Below are 14,195 nucleotides of genomic sequence, written 5' to 3' on the forward strand. Positions count from 1 at the left end.
TTTGTCTGGGAAAGATTTAATTTCTCCCTCATATTTGAAGGATATTTTTGCTGGATAGAGTATTCTTGGCTGAAGATTCTTGTCTTTTAAAGTTTTGAATATGTTGTTCCATTCTCTCCTAGCTTGTAAGGTTTCTGCAGGGAAATCCGATGAAAGCCTGCTAGGGGTTCCTTTGTAGGTTATTTTCTTCTGCCTTGCTGCCCTTAGTAGTTTGTCTTTATCATTCATTTTTGCTAGTTTTACTACTATGTGCCTTGCAGTAGGTCTTTTTACATTGACAAATCTAGGAGATCTGGAAGCCCCTGCCACACGTATTTCCCTCTCTATCCCTGGATTAAGGAAGTTCTCTGCTATTGTTTCTTTGAACACTCTTTCTGCTGCATATTCCTTCTCTTCACCTTCTTCAGTACCTGTAATTCTTATGTTGCGTTTCCTCATTGAGTCGGATATTTCTTGGAGACTTTCTTCATTTCTTTTTAGTCTTAGTTCTTTCTACTCCTCTGTCTGGAGCATTTCAACATGTCTATCTTCGATTATGCTGATCCACTCCTCTATGATGTCTACTCGAGCATTCAGGGAATCCGTATTTTGCTTTATCTCTTCCATTGTCTCTTTCATCTCTAATATTTTTGTTTGATTCTTTTTTATCGTTTCAATCTTTTTTGTGAAGTAGCTCCTGAACTTGTTGAATTGTTTCTCTACATTCTCTTTTACCTCATTGAGTTTTTTTTGATGATAGCTATTCTGAATTCATTATCATTTAGCGTATGTATTTCTGTGTCCTCAGGACTGAGTTCTGGGTACTTGTCGTTTTCTCTGGTCTGGAGATTTGATGAAGTGCCTGATGTTGGAAGGATGGGGCTTTCCCATGGTGATATTATTCTGTTGCAGTTACAGCCTATTGCCACTGCGTTGGGGTCAAGAGTCGTGTATTCTGAGCCCTCTGCCTTCAGCTGAGATGGTGCTGGTCGGGGGAGGGGTGCTTGCTCCTGCGTGCAGCACCGCGGTTTCTGATCAGCTCTTGCTATCTGGTCTCCTGGGGTCTTGGTTGGATGAGGTCACCCCCAGCAAAAGCTTTCGCCTGGTTAGAGGGCTTCCCTCTATGCTGCAAGGGCGCTAGGGAGTCCTGGGTGATCCTGCAGACAGGCAACCCCTCCCCCACTCCTTCCCTCAGGGAGCCTCCCATGGCAGCAGTCCCAGTCTTTAATGGAGGGAGTGGAGTTCTCTCTTACCCAGTCCACCTCCTCTGAGGAGGGCTCCAGCCTCTCTGCCCTCTGTCCTGTGGCTGCCGTGACTCTCTGAGGATTTTTATGCTTTTAGGGTATTTTCTGTTGGAATATGGTTGCCCCTTTTTGCTGTATGTTGCAGGAGAGAGAGTCTCGGGCAGGTTCACTCTGCCATGGTGCTGACGTCACTCCGTTTATTTTTATTTTTTGCTAATGAAGATTCACCCTGAGCTTACATCTGTGCCAGTCTTCCTCTATTTTGTATGTGGGTCACTGCCGCCAGCAGGGCTGACAAGTGGTATAGGTCCATGCCCCGGAACTGAACCTGTGAACCCAGGCTGCCGAAGCAGAAGATGTGGAACTTAACCCCTCCGCCACGTGGCCCGCCCCCATTTTGTATTAATTTTTAAAGGATTGGTTTACCGGATATAAAATTCTGGGTCGACAGTTTTTTATTACAGCACTTTAAAGATGTTGTTCCATTGTCTTGTGGCTTTTTTCTGAAAAGGTAATTTTTATCCTTGTTCCTCTGTATGTATGGTCTTTTTTTTCCTGTGGGTATTTTCAAATTTTCTTTTTATGTTTGATTTTAAACAGTTTGACTATGATGTACTTACAACTGGTTTTCTTTGTATTTATTCTTTTGAGATTCTCTGAGCTGCTTCAATCAATAAATTGGTGTTTTCATCAGGTTTGGGGGAAGTTCTGGCCATTATTTCTTCAAGTAGTTTTTTCTGCTTCACTCTCACTTCTGGGACTCCAGTTACATGACATGTTTGTTAGACCATTTGATATTTCAACATGTCCGAATGCTCTGGTCATTTTTCTTCATTCTTTTTTCTTTTCATTCTTCAAATTGGGTGGTCCTTTTGATAACCCTTCATGTTCCGTTACTTTTTCCCTCTCATCTCCAATCTGAGTGCTATTCAACAATAAAATGCTTTTATGTCTCATGCTCTTCTTACAACCCTGTGTAGGAAGAGACTTAAGAAAAGTTAATGGGTTTATCAAAGTGGTATAACTAGTTTGTGATATAACCGAAACTCGAACCTAAATCTTGAGTCTTTCCCAACTTGAGACCATTGTCTTTCTATAATTCGCTGAGCTTTATCTTACAGTAAGTTGTTATCTTTTTAAATGTTTGTACTGTTATGAGTAGGAGTGGGGTTGTGGTTGGGGATACTATTTAATTAACTTAAACATTGTAACATTGCAGAAAGTTGAAGTTCTTGTTTCTGCTTCTATAAATGGTTTTCAGTGGAAGAATGTACGTATCACTGAAGTCCATAATACCTTAAGGACTAATCTTTTAAATGATTTTCTTCCAGCAGTGAAAATATGTCTGTGGTTATTCAACAGAAAAATTCAATTCTAACCACAGAAATTTTAAAATCATGACTTTTTGGAATCCCAGGCTGTGATATCATTCGTGGTCTTGAAAATTAACTCTTTGAAGTATTGCCTCTTATGAGTTGATGGATTTACTTCATGAAAATTTCTTAAACCAATTTTTGTGTCATCTTAGTTAAAATAAGGGCACTACATAGTTGGATAAAGAAATGAAAACATTGCCAAGGCCAGGGTAATTATCAAGTGCCTTTATGTCACATTTTACTAACATTTTAGTTTCTAGATATTAAAAAAGTATTACTAGCATATGAATGGCATTGGAAGTTCTAAGAACTGTATTTATCTCTGTCCTTCAGTTTAATTTGAAATTGAATTACTAAAGTTTAGAGAGAACTTTTAATTATAAACTCTGCTTTTATGCCTTGTAATTAAAATATGAATCAGACTCATGGAACTCTTGGAAAGCAACTGTTACTTAAAAACCAAACAATTTAAGTAAATTTCTTTTAGGTTTACATTTTAAATATGTAGGAAAATTGACAATTGGTAATTTTGTCAATTACCTCTCTAGATATTATAACAACTCTTAAATTTAAAGCTAGAAAACACAGGATGTCAGGGTTTCCTAGCGTGGAAACTAGGAGTGGGAATAGTCTCAGCTTGTCATCAGTTTCCTCACAGTGATCAATTTGCTTGTTTTGTAGATCTCAGGTTCTTTCCAGCTTGAAGTTTCTATGATTGATGGATTTGGTTCTTCATTCCAGAGCCTTTTAGTCACCCTGCTAACTGCTTCTCCCCCACTCACCATAAATGCTTGATGATTAGTCAGATTAGGAGATGAAAGTATTGGTAAAATGAAGATATTTTATTTTTTAAAGCAGATGTACAGGGATGGGTCAAGAACCTGCAGTCCTTGGTGATGACTCGTAAGGGCCATAATTCTTAACTGTTTTCTTCTTTTTAAGATTGGTAAGAATTTCTAGTGAATGTGCCTGGAAAACTGTGGCTTCTGATGGGGAACTTCACCTTGGCCAGTTGGACTGGAAGGCAGTGTTAAATCAGCTGCAAATGGTACTGTTAGAGATGCCGTGAAAAAAAAGAATTAAAATATTTCATGTGACTTAAGCTGTGTTTATTTTTTTGGTGGTAATAGTTAAGAGCTTGGGCTCTGACATTGGATTTAATTTCTTCCTCCACCACTTACTAGATACATGACATTGAATTATTTTACCTACCTATGTCCCAGTTTTCTCATGTAAAAGAGGGATAAAGTTGAATTCTACTTTCATCTACTATCCTGTCCTGTATATCTGAGGGCTGTAACAGGGATTAAGTGAGAGTCATAAATGGAATGCCCTCAGTTGACACAGTATCTAGCTCAAATGTTGGATCAAGTATTTGTCCACATAGTGTTTTTTTTTTAATCTGACGTTAAAATTATGCAGTATTTTATAAACAAGAGTTTATGTTGTATGTGAGTTATGAAATAACACCTGTGGACCCACTGCTTGAACTTAACTAGAAGGGGGGCAGGCCCGATGGCCCAGTGCTTCAGCAGCCCAGGGTTTCACCAGTTTGGATCCTGGGTGTGGACATGGCACCACTCGTCAGGCCATGCTGAGGCGGCGTCCCACATGCCACAACTAGAAGGACCCACAACCAGAATATACAACTATGTAGTGGATGGGGCTTCGGGGAGAAGAAGAAGAAAAGATTGGCAAAGGATGTTAGCTCAGGTGCCAATCTTTAAAAAATAATAAAAAAAAATAACTAGAAGGTTGTTATATGTACTTGCTCCGTATATATTTCTCTATGAATTCTTCCTCCTGCTTCTATCCCAGAAGTAACAGCTATCTTTGAGGTAATTGGTCTGTTGCATTTGAAAACTTAAGAAACACGCAAGTTTGTTTTCCTAAACAATGTTTAGTTTTTCTAGCTTTACAAAAATACAATGGATATAATGTGCTTGTGTTTTTTTATACTTTAACTGCTTGTATGATTTAACTGTGTTATGTGTAACTTATTTTTGCTACTATGGTAGTCTGTTCTTTTGTATGGATTTATTAGAATTCATGTTTTAAATTTGGGATTGATGAACATTAGAGTTTTATCTGGTTTATGAGGTTTGAATGATGTTGCAGTGAACATTTTTGTGTATTTCTCTTGTTGCATAGAGTATTGTTATTGCCCTAATGTTTTTAAACATAAATTTGATTTTAAGTTGTTGATGTGATAAATTTACTTTTCCTTTGGAACTTACTTAGGAAAAGCAAGTTTTATTGAAATAGTCCTATGTTAACTGATGTATTTTATCTCATACCAGTCATTTAATATTTATCACAGGATTAGCAATATGCACTGCCGTTTTTCTCATAACTTAAAGTACTTGATTGTAAGAGACAACTTAGGTATAATTTATATACAGTAAAATTTGCCAACCTTAAATCTAGAGTTTGATGAGTTTTGACAAATGTCACCGTTATGACAGTCACGATATGAAACCCTTTGACCTCGGCTGAGGTTCCTCTGTGTCCCTGTGCTGTCCATCCTCTCTGCTGCTTGCTGGCCAACACGGGTCTGCTTTAGATCGCTACAGTTTGGCCTTTTCTTGAATTTCGTATAAATGATATTCCCATTATGTGTATTTTATACTTTGTGTAATTGTGCCACCATTCTTGGAATTCTGTTCCTTTTGGTCTTTTCTTTGTATTTCAGTTTTGGAAGCTTTTATTGATAAATCTTTAAGCTTGCTGATTTTCCTCATCTATGTCCAGTCAACTAAGCCCATGAAAGGCATTCTTCATTTCTGTTAGTGTTTTGATTTCTAATATTTCCTTTTGATTCTTTCTTAGAGTTTCCATGTCTCTGCTTACATTGCCCATCTGTTCTTGCATGTTGTCCACTTTTTCTGTTAGAGCATTTAACACATTAATCATACTTAAAATTGCAAAGTTTCCAGTCTTTTTTACCTTTTCTCTCCCAATCGCGCCCCCCCCCCACCTCTGTACATAGTTGTATATTTTAGTTGTGGGTCCTTCTAGTTGTGGCATGTGGGATGCTGCCTCAACGTGGCCTGATGAGCAGTGCCATGTCTGCGCCCAGGATCTGAAACGGTGAAACCCTGGGCCACCGCAGTGGAGTGTGCAAACTTAACCACTAGGCCGCGGGGCCAGCCCCTAGTGCTCATGATTTCTGATTTAAAAATCTAAATGATAGGGTCTGGCCCCGTGGCTGGGTGGTTAAGTTCGCATGCTCCGCTTCGGTGGCCCAGAGTTTCACTGGTTCGTATCCTCAGCATGTACATGGCACCGCTCATCAAGCCATGCTGAGGCAGTGTCCCACATGACAGAATAGGACTTACAACTAGGATATACAACTGTGTACTGGGGCCTTGGGGAGAAGGAAAAAAAGAGGAAGATTGGCAACAGATGTTAGCTCAGGCAGCAATCTTAAAAAAAAAAAGCGACTACACAAAAACTTGCACATAAGGCTTCATAGTAACAATATTCATAATAGAGAAAAAGTGGAAATAACTTAAGTGTCCCATCAATTGAAGAAAGGATAAATAAAATTTGGTATACTGCTACAATGAAGCATTATTCAGAAGTAAAAAGAAATGAGGTACTGATGTGTGCTACAACATGGATGAATTTGTATTATGCTAAGTGAATCAAGCCAGTCACAGGGGCCTAGATGTTGTGTGATTCCATTTATTTGAACTGCCCAGAATAGGTAAATCCATAGAGACAGAAAGTGGATTAGTGGTTGCCTAGAACGTAAGGGGTGGAGGAGAGGTTGCATGAGGTAGGGGGCATTGTAGAATTAGGAGAGTGACAGCTAAGGGGTACTGGGTTTCTTTTTGGATAATGAAAATGTTCTAAAATTGATTGTAGTGACAGTTGTACAACTCTGAATGAACTAAAAGCCATTGAATCGTATACTTAAAGTGTGTGGTATGTGAATGACATCTCAAAGTTGTTAAAGAGTATAAGTGATGTTTACAAATATAAGAGCTCTCTGATGCGATAAAGGAAAATATTTTACGGAAAATATTTTCACTTTTCTCATGGCACTCATCTCAAAAGGTTTGCTCTTTATCTCAAACATTCTAGGGATTCAAAATAACAGTTAATTGAACTCATCTCAATTTTTCTAAAACCGTATTCAGTCTTTGTCGTAGACGGCAACCTGTAATTACAGGGTTAATGTTCATTCCAGCACTATATCATTTTCATGTGTCAAAAGACTATTCTTTAAAAAAAGTCAGTTCCAAGTCATACCAGACTTTTCCATTTGTCCGTTCAAGGGCTGTGAGGTACTTGGGGGTATCTTGCAGCAGTCTGTCCAGAAATCACTTTTTGCTCTCAAGCTTGTAAACAGCAATTAAAACAAAATTTACCAAGAAAACCATCATTTCACTAGACCTGCTGTTTAGGGCTAATGAAGTGCTGTGGTTACAAGTGGAAAAGCCAAAGGTATTTTGCTTGAAATAATCTGACCAAACTTAGTCCCTCACCCCGTTTTTAGTTTTCTTTTTGGTTTTTAAACTTTCTAAGAGTCTCCTTCTCTGGAAGGAAGACTGATGAGTAGTGACACATTTAGAATGTGGAGATAACTGGTTTCTGCGATGATATGTAGGAGAATATTAATGCATTTGTAATTCTAAAAGCTTAAATATTTTGAATTTAGTACAGATACTTTAAAAGAAAATTCCTATTGATAGTTGTGTTTCATTGTTAAAGTCAAAGACCAAAGGTTATGCTGGTTTGCCCTAACGATGAAGCTTTCAGAATATGTAGAGAAACTGTTGAATTTTCGAGCTTGATCTTTGACGTGAACAGCGAACTATTAATCGTCACCATTTTTCTCTCATCGTGAAAATGGATGGAGCTAAGGTTTTAGTAGTTGTTCATAAAAAGGACAATTTGATTGTGCTTGGAAAACAGACACAAAAATCATCACATTGGTAATATAACTCTTATAGTACTTAAAGTTTGTAACTTATTTCGGCCAGTTATATTTAATAATCAGCTCAGTGATCTAAAGAGTGACCTGCTGTACAAATAGGCCATCTTATATCACTGTTCTAAATGGCCTATCTCCCACGTGCCAAACTCAGAGTACTTACTTTTTTGAAGAAGAAGAAGGTTAGCCCTGAGGTAACATCTGCCACCAATCCTCCTCTTTTTGCTGAGGAAGACTGGCCCTGAGCTAACATCCGTGCCCATCTTCCTCTCCTTTATATGCGGGATGCCTACCACAGCATGGCATGACATGCGGTGCATAGGTCCACAGCTGGGATCCGAACTGGCGAACCCCAGGCTGCTGAGGTGGAATGCGCAAGCTTAACAACTGTGCCACTGGGCCAGCCCCAGTAATTACTCTCTTGTGATTCTTTGTTTCCAAAAACTGTTTTAATAAGAAAATGTTTTTGAATCTGTGTAATATTAAACATATAAAGCCTGCATTATTTTGAAGTTGATATTGAAAACCTCTAAACTTCTGACCTTGAGTAGAATTTGCTATGTATAACCATTACATGCAGCTGGTGGATTCAAAATTGCCTTTTCTGGATCTCTGCTCTGTGAAAATTAGTATGTATTGGACTTGAGTGCATGACAGCTGACATTTATCAAGGATAACAGGAGCCTTACTCATTTTCACATTTTAAAGCAACTTTGAAAGCTTTTCATGTGCACACATGCTCAACATATGTTCCTGAGATTTAAATATATTTTCTATCATGTATTGCCTATCATTAACACAAGAAACTGAGCTTCATATATTAAACTTACACTGTGTGAGTATACAGGCATCTAAAGATCAACGATGTAGGATTCACTTCTGTAGAATTTTGTTCAAAGTTTTTAAGGTATTACATGTGAAAAATGTAGCTAACATAGTTCAGGTATCACTCTTGTTGCATAGTGTTGTGTGATTTGGCATTTCTTTAATCCCCCTACTATAAAATTTGACCCTAATGTAGAAAAGCAATCACAGAAATTATTTATTTTGAAATCAACTCCTAGTATATTACTCTTCTTTTGAAAAAGATTTTTATAGAGCTGGTTATTTTATTTTACTGGAGAGTGACAAATGGAATTGCACAATTTTTAGTCTTGGTTCTTAGCCTTTTAAAATTTTCTTTAAAGTTAGATTGTGATAAAAGTTTAAAAATAATTCTAGAATAAAACTGCAAAGTTCATAATATGTTGGCAAACTTAATTAAAATGACACCTTTTATGATTGATATGGGTTTCAGATGCTGCAGCCCTGCTGCATATATTGATATGCAGATCACAGTGACTTGCTGCCAGGTAACAGGAGACATGCTTTGACTTCAGAAGATAAATTGGCTGTGCACAGCTATAATCCTACTGTCTTTCCATTTCCAGACATGATTCAGTAGTATAAGGCTTTGGATTCCTAGGCCCTGGGAAGCAAGTTGAAATTTAATTTTTTGTGTATGAGAGTTTTAATTGGGCTTTTGATAGGCCTGTTCTGTGGTGTGAAGGTACCATGTAAATTGTGGATGTTTTATTACTTAAATAATTCTCTCCCGATTCCATTTGAAATAGATAGAAAGTCTGAGTTCTGTTGGTTTCCATTTTCCTTTTGGGAGTTGAAAGAAAGCCTTTTTATTAAGAACGATGAGTAGTGAAAGGAATTTTAAATTTAGGCTAGTTAACTTGCCAGTGTCTTTCAAAAAAATTACACAGCATTAATTATGAACCTTAACATGATTTTTCAAAGAAGAAATTGTCCTTAGTCACTTGTGATGCAAGTGCCCCTTTTAATAAGAGGTACTGTTTCTACATATTCTTTTGACAGTGAAATGTACATCAGAGAGTTTTAAAGAAAATATTTGAGATGTTTACATAAGAACAGTTTAAAACCACTACCGAAATTTATTTGTAGATCTTAGCATCTTTGAGAACTTAGTACTTCCCAAAAGACATATCCTTTAATCCCCTCTGAGGTACCAAGGTTTAGACAATTTCCTTAACTTATTCGACTAAAAAGAAGTTAGGAAACACACAAATACATTGTCTCCTGAATTTATCCGGGTTGTAGATGCAGTTGCTTTATAATTACATAGGCAAAATTCCATTTTTTTCCTTAATAACCTTGATTCTGTTTCTAAAATCATAAGATTCTTGAGGGAGCCATTTTGCAAGCCTACCATTTGCCCAGACACTGAGTTTTTTTATTTGCATATGGTTTTAATCCTTTCAGCAACCCTATAAAGGTGATGGTGTGTCCACTTTAGAGAATAGAAAATTGAGGTTCAGAGACTTAAATTTGGTAACATCGTGCTGGGGCTTAGATCTTCTCTGAAGTCTATGTTCTTTCCCCTTTGCTACCTCACTCCGCTGCATTCTGGCTGGATTCATCCGTGTTCTTGTCCAGTTCACTGTGTGTGTGTGTGTGTGTGTGTGTGTGTGTTTATTTTGTCCAGTCTAGGAGTTAATCCTGTTGAGTTTTGGTTTCAGAGATGGATTGAAGTACCTCATGCAAACCAAATCTATCTAGAGTTCGGATATTTGGTGCTCAGATAATGGGCAATACTACTGTCTTTTTTAATTCTTTATAATTTATGAAGGTTTACAGTTCATTCTTTTTTTTTTCTTTCTTTTTTTTTTTTTTTGGTGAGGAAGATTCACTAACATCCTTTCGCGAATCTTCTTTTTTTTCTTGAGGAGGATTAGCCTTGAGCTAATGTCTGTGCCAGTCTTCCTCTGTTTTATGTGGGATGCCTCCACGGATTAGGTCCATGCCTGGATCCAAATCCGTGAACCTGGGCCCCTGAAGTGGAGTGTGTGGAACTTTAACCAATCAGCCACAGGGCCAGCCCCCCAATTCATTCTTTTTATAATTATTTATTCTGTTTCTTTTAATTTTTTTTTCATGGCTGTCGATTCTTTTATCTCATTAAGGATTATAAATATTTATTTTAAACTTATTTTAAGATTTCATTTTATTGGATTATGAATTCATCTGTAATGTTGATGAATTTCTTAGCCATCTTTCTTAGTTCAGTTTTCAAGTACACTTGGGAATTTTAGTTTATAATTTGCATCTTAAGTGGGAAATTTGTTTTTCTTTTTTGTTGCCCTCCATGTGTCCCCCTCTCCCTGCCCTTGGCTCTATTTTTGTTGTCTTCACCCATTTCCACCATACCTTCAGTCTATGTCCAGGATTCTGTTCCGAAGTATTATGGCAATATCAGAGGTATGTATGACCTAGGTTTCTTTCTTCTACAACTGCAGGTGACAGTTGGATATAATCAGTAACTATCGATAATAAGTTTCTTTTCACTATCCCTTTGGGACTATTTTGTTAGGTTTCTACCTCTGAGCCTTGCTTTTGGCCCTGTTATCTTGCGTATGATTTGATTTCCTAACTGCCCTTGCTCGTTTCTGGTCCTGGAGCTCAGAGGGTTTATGGAGTCATCAGTTCATTAGGGAGTTTGCTCTGTGTCTTGGTCTACAGACATACTTGTTATGTTTGAGCATGGCTGTTTCTTTCAAAATTAATAAAAAATATGTTTTCTCATTATTGTATTTGGAGGAAGGGGGAGAGAGTGGCCGGTTGAAAGCAGTAACCCACTGTGTCATCAGGAAATCCTGTGTTCTTTTGATCTCACACCATGGCTTACTTATATAGGCCTGCAGATAGTAGATATTGAAATGGATGTGTAGAGGATCTTGGAGAAGCCATACCAGTTTCAAACCCTTAAACCCAACCTTAATCTAGTACAGCGGTTCTCAGAGTGTGATTCTTGGATCTTGGGAGCCCCCGAGAGCCTTTACAGGGTCCACACAGTTAAAACTATTTTCATGATGATGATATGTTATTTGCTATTTTCATCCTGTTGATGCTTGCACTGGTGGTGCAAAAGCAGTGGTGCATGAAACTGCTGACGTGTTAGCCCGAATCAAGGCAGTGGCACTGTACTACTAGTCATCACGTTTTCACTGCCATGCACTCATAGCTTAAAAAAAAACAAAACAAAAGATGAAAATAGCAGCTGTTTCCCACTTAGGTTGTCCTTGATAAAGCAGCAAAATTTGCTCATTTCATTAAATTTTGATTCTACTCTATTTTTAATATTCTGTGTAGTGAGACTGGAAAATATGCAGAAGGCACTTCTGCCTACCAAATTATGATGGTTGTCCTGTGGAAAAGCTCTTGTATAATTGGCTTGTGCACTGAACTGGCCACTTTTTTTGTGGAATACCATTTTTACTTGAATGACTGACAAACTGTAATTGTTGAACCTTGGGTATTTGGCAAACAGTTTCTTGAAATTGAGCAAAGTGAACCTGTCACTTCAAGGAAAATATCTGATGATGTTTGTTGACAGTGATAAAATTTGACTTTTCAAATGAAAATTATAATATTGGTTAATTTGAATTTGCCACCATGAGTATGACAGCTTCTCAGAACTTGAAGACTTTTTGGATGAGATGCGTGGTGATATTAATGAATATGGAGTTTTTGGTATTGTTTATTAGTATTTGAAAATCTGCTTAATCAGTGAACCAGTATTACCGAAATGACTGAGTTACAAAATCATGCTTGGGTCAGAGATTTGTTCAGAGTGTATTTTAATGTAACAGCATGAAAGTTCATCAATGTGGGTTCAGATTTCTCTTTGCAGCTAACCTTTAAGAAACTACCACTTGTCAAATTTTAGCATAATATCAAGGAAAAATATCTATCATTATTTGTAAAAGACTGTTGAAATAGTCCTTCCTTTTACAAGTACCTATCTCTTTGAGGCTGGATTTTCTTCATATGTTTAGTCTAAGTAACATTGCAACAGATTGAATGAAGAAGTAGATAAGAGAATCTAGCTGTCTTCTATTGTCAGACATAAGATTTGTAAAAATGTAAAACAACACACCTCTCTCACTGAATTGTTTCAGAAAAGTTATTTTTCATAAACTTATGTTTATTGTTTATATTACGGGCTTATTTTAAAAGGAATTAATATTTCAAATATTTCTAAATTTTAATTTCTAATATGGTAAATATTGATAGATACAACCGACATAATGAAAACTTTTTGGAATTCCCAATTTTTAAGAGGTAAAGGAATCCTGATATTAAAAAGGTTGAGGGGCCAGCCCCATGGTCGAATGGTTAAGTTCGTGCACTCCGCTTCGGTGGCCCAAGGGTTCGCTGGTTCAGATCCTGGGCGCGGATGTGGCACTGCTCGTCAGGCCACAGTGAGGCAGCATTCCACATAGCATAACCAGAGGGACTCACAACTCAAAATGCACAACTACGTACCAGAGGGCTTTGGGGAGAAAAAGGAAAAATGAAATCTTAAAAAAAAAAAAAATTGGAGGTTCAGCCCGGTGGCATAGCAGTTAAATTCTTGTGTTTTGGCGGCCCAGGGTTCGCCAGTTCAGGTCCCTGGTGTGGACCTATGCACTGCTTATCAAGCCATGCTGTGGCAGGCATCCCACGTATGAAATAGAGGAAGATGGGCAAAGATGTTAGCTCACGGCCAGTCTTCCTCTGCAAAAAGAGGAGGATTGGTGGCAGATGTTAGGGCTAATCTTCCTCAAAAAAACAAAAGAAAGAAAGAAAATGAGGAAGATTGGCAACAGGTGTTAGCTCAGGGCCAATCTTCCCCACCAAAAATATAAATTAATAAAAACCACCAGGAATTCTTAAAAAAAAAAAATTGAGAACCACTGATCCAGTGAAATTGGTTGGAACTTCAGAAGTATTTGACTTTAACCTTTCACCTTGCTTGTATCTATTTGTTCCCTTGTAGCACATCTAATTCGTGTCTCTGTTTTGTCCTGCTTAAACATGAAGTGGGCCTGAACTAACCAGTGAAGTGTGGCCAGTTTCAAGGACATGTAGTTGTCCTTAACCTGAATTTCTCTTTCAGTAGTAGGAAGCTAATTGACTGCAGACGTGTGGGACTTTGAGCAGCCGTATAACATTGTCTGCTATGGCTGGTACTCAGTTGTTCCTGCTTTTGAATCACAGATCAGTCATTAATTTTGAGTGGAGACCTTTTATAGCACAAAATACATTTTGTGATTCTATACTTACTAGTTTGTCATCAGCTTGCTGAAAGTGGAAAAACCGTGTCTGTTTTGATCCCCAGTTCATCCCAAGCACGTAGTGTAGGGAATGTGATCTGCTTTGTCTTTGCAGACAACCCACCCAGTATGCTGAAGAGTGACCCACTTTAAGACACTTGCTGAAGTGGGTTTTGGTTTTAACCAGTTTAGTTGAATGAATGATTTTACAAGAGTTCATAATTAAATTTTTGCCTCAGATGTTCTGTTAACGATAATGAAGTGCCCCCAGCTTCATTTACTAAACATGCATGAGCAGGTTTTGTGAAATACAGAAAGAAGCTCTTTAAAGTCATGAATCATGAAACTGACCTTTGAACAGCAACAAAAAAGCCAAACTGTGTTTTGTTTTAAACTACTTGAGTGATACTCTTTTCACCCCATTCCTCCGTAATTGATATCCTCCCTTGCTGCAGGTTTCTTCCCTGGAACCATCGTAGCGTAGCTCCACACAGTACAGGAGCTGTGCGTTGAGGGGGTAGAGGGAGGCAGGTGAGGTTTCTGTTCAGTT

The 14,195-nt window shown here is 37.8% G+C and overlaps 1 protein-coding gene across 15 annotated transcripts in view; it reads left to right on the forward strand.

Annotated features, from left to right (window-relative positions):
- Nucleotides 1-14,195, forward strand: part of NCOA3 (nuclear receptor coactivator 3) — a 121,842-nt gene that overhangs the window by 68,910 nt on the left and 38,737 nt on the right. For 3 of the 15 annotated variants that reach the window (XM_023626686.2, XM_070246879.1, XM_070246880.1), the window contains exon 3: nt 3,542-3,647. The exons of the other annotated variants lie outside the window; for them this stretch is intronic. The gene's annotated coding sequence lies outside the window, so the exon portion shown is untranslated. The remainder of the gene's footprint in view (nt 1-3,541; nt 3,648-14,195) is intronic. 15 annotated transcript variants of the gene reach the window in all.

The sequence above is a fragment of the Equus caballus genome, chromosome 22 (genome assembly GCF_041296265.1).
Source record: "Equus caballus isolate H_3958 breed thoroughbred chromosome 22, TB-T2T, whole genome shotgun sequence".
NCBI classification, from domain to species: domain Eukaryota; kingdom Metazoa; phylum Chordata; class Mammalia; order Perissodactyla; family Equidae; genus Equus; species Equus caballus.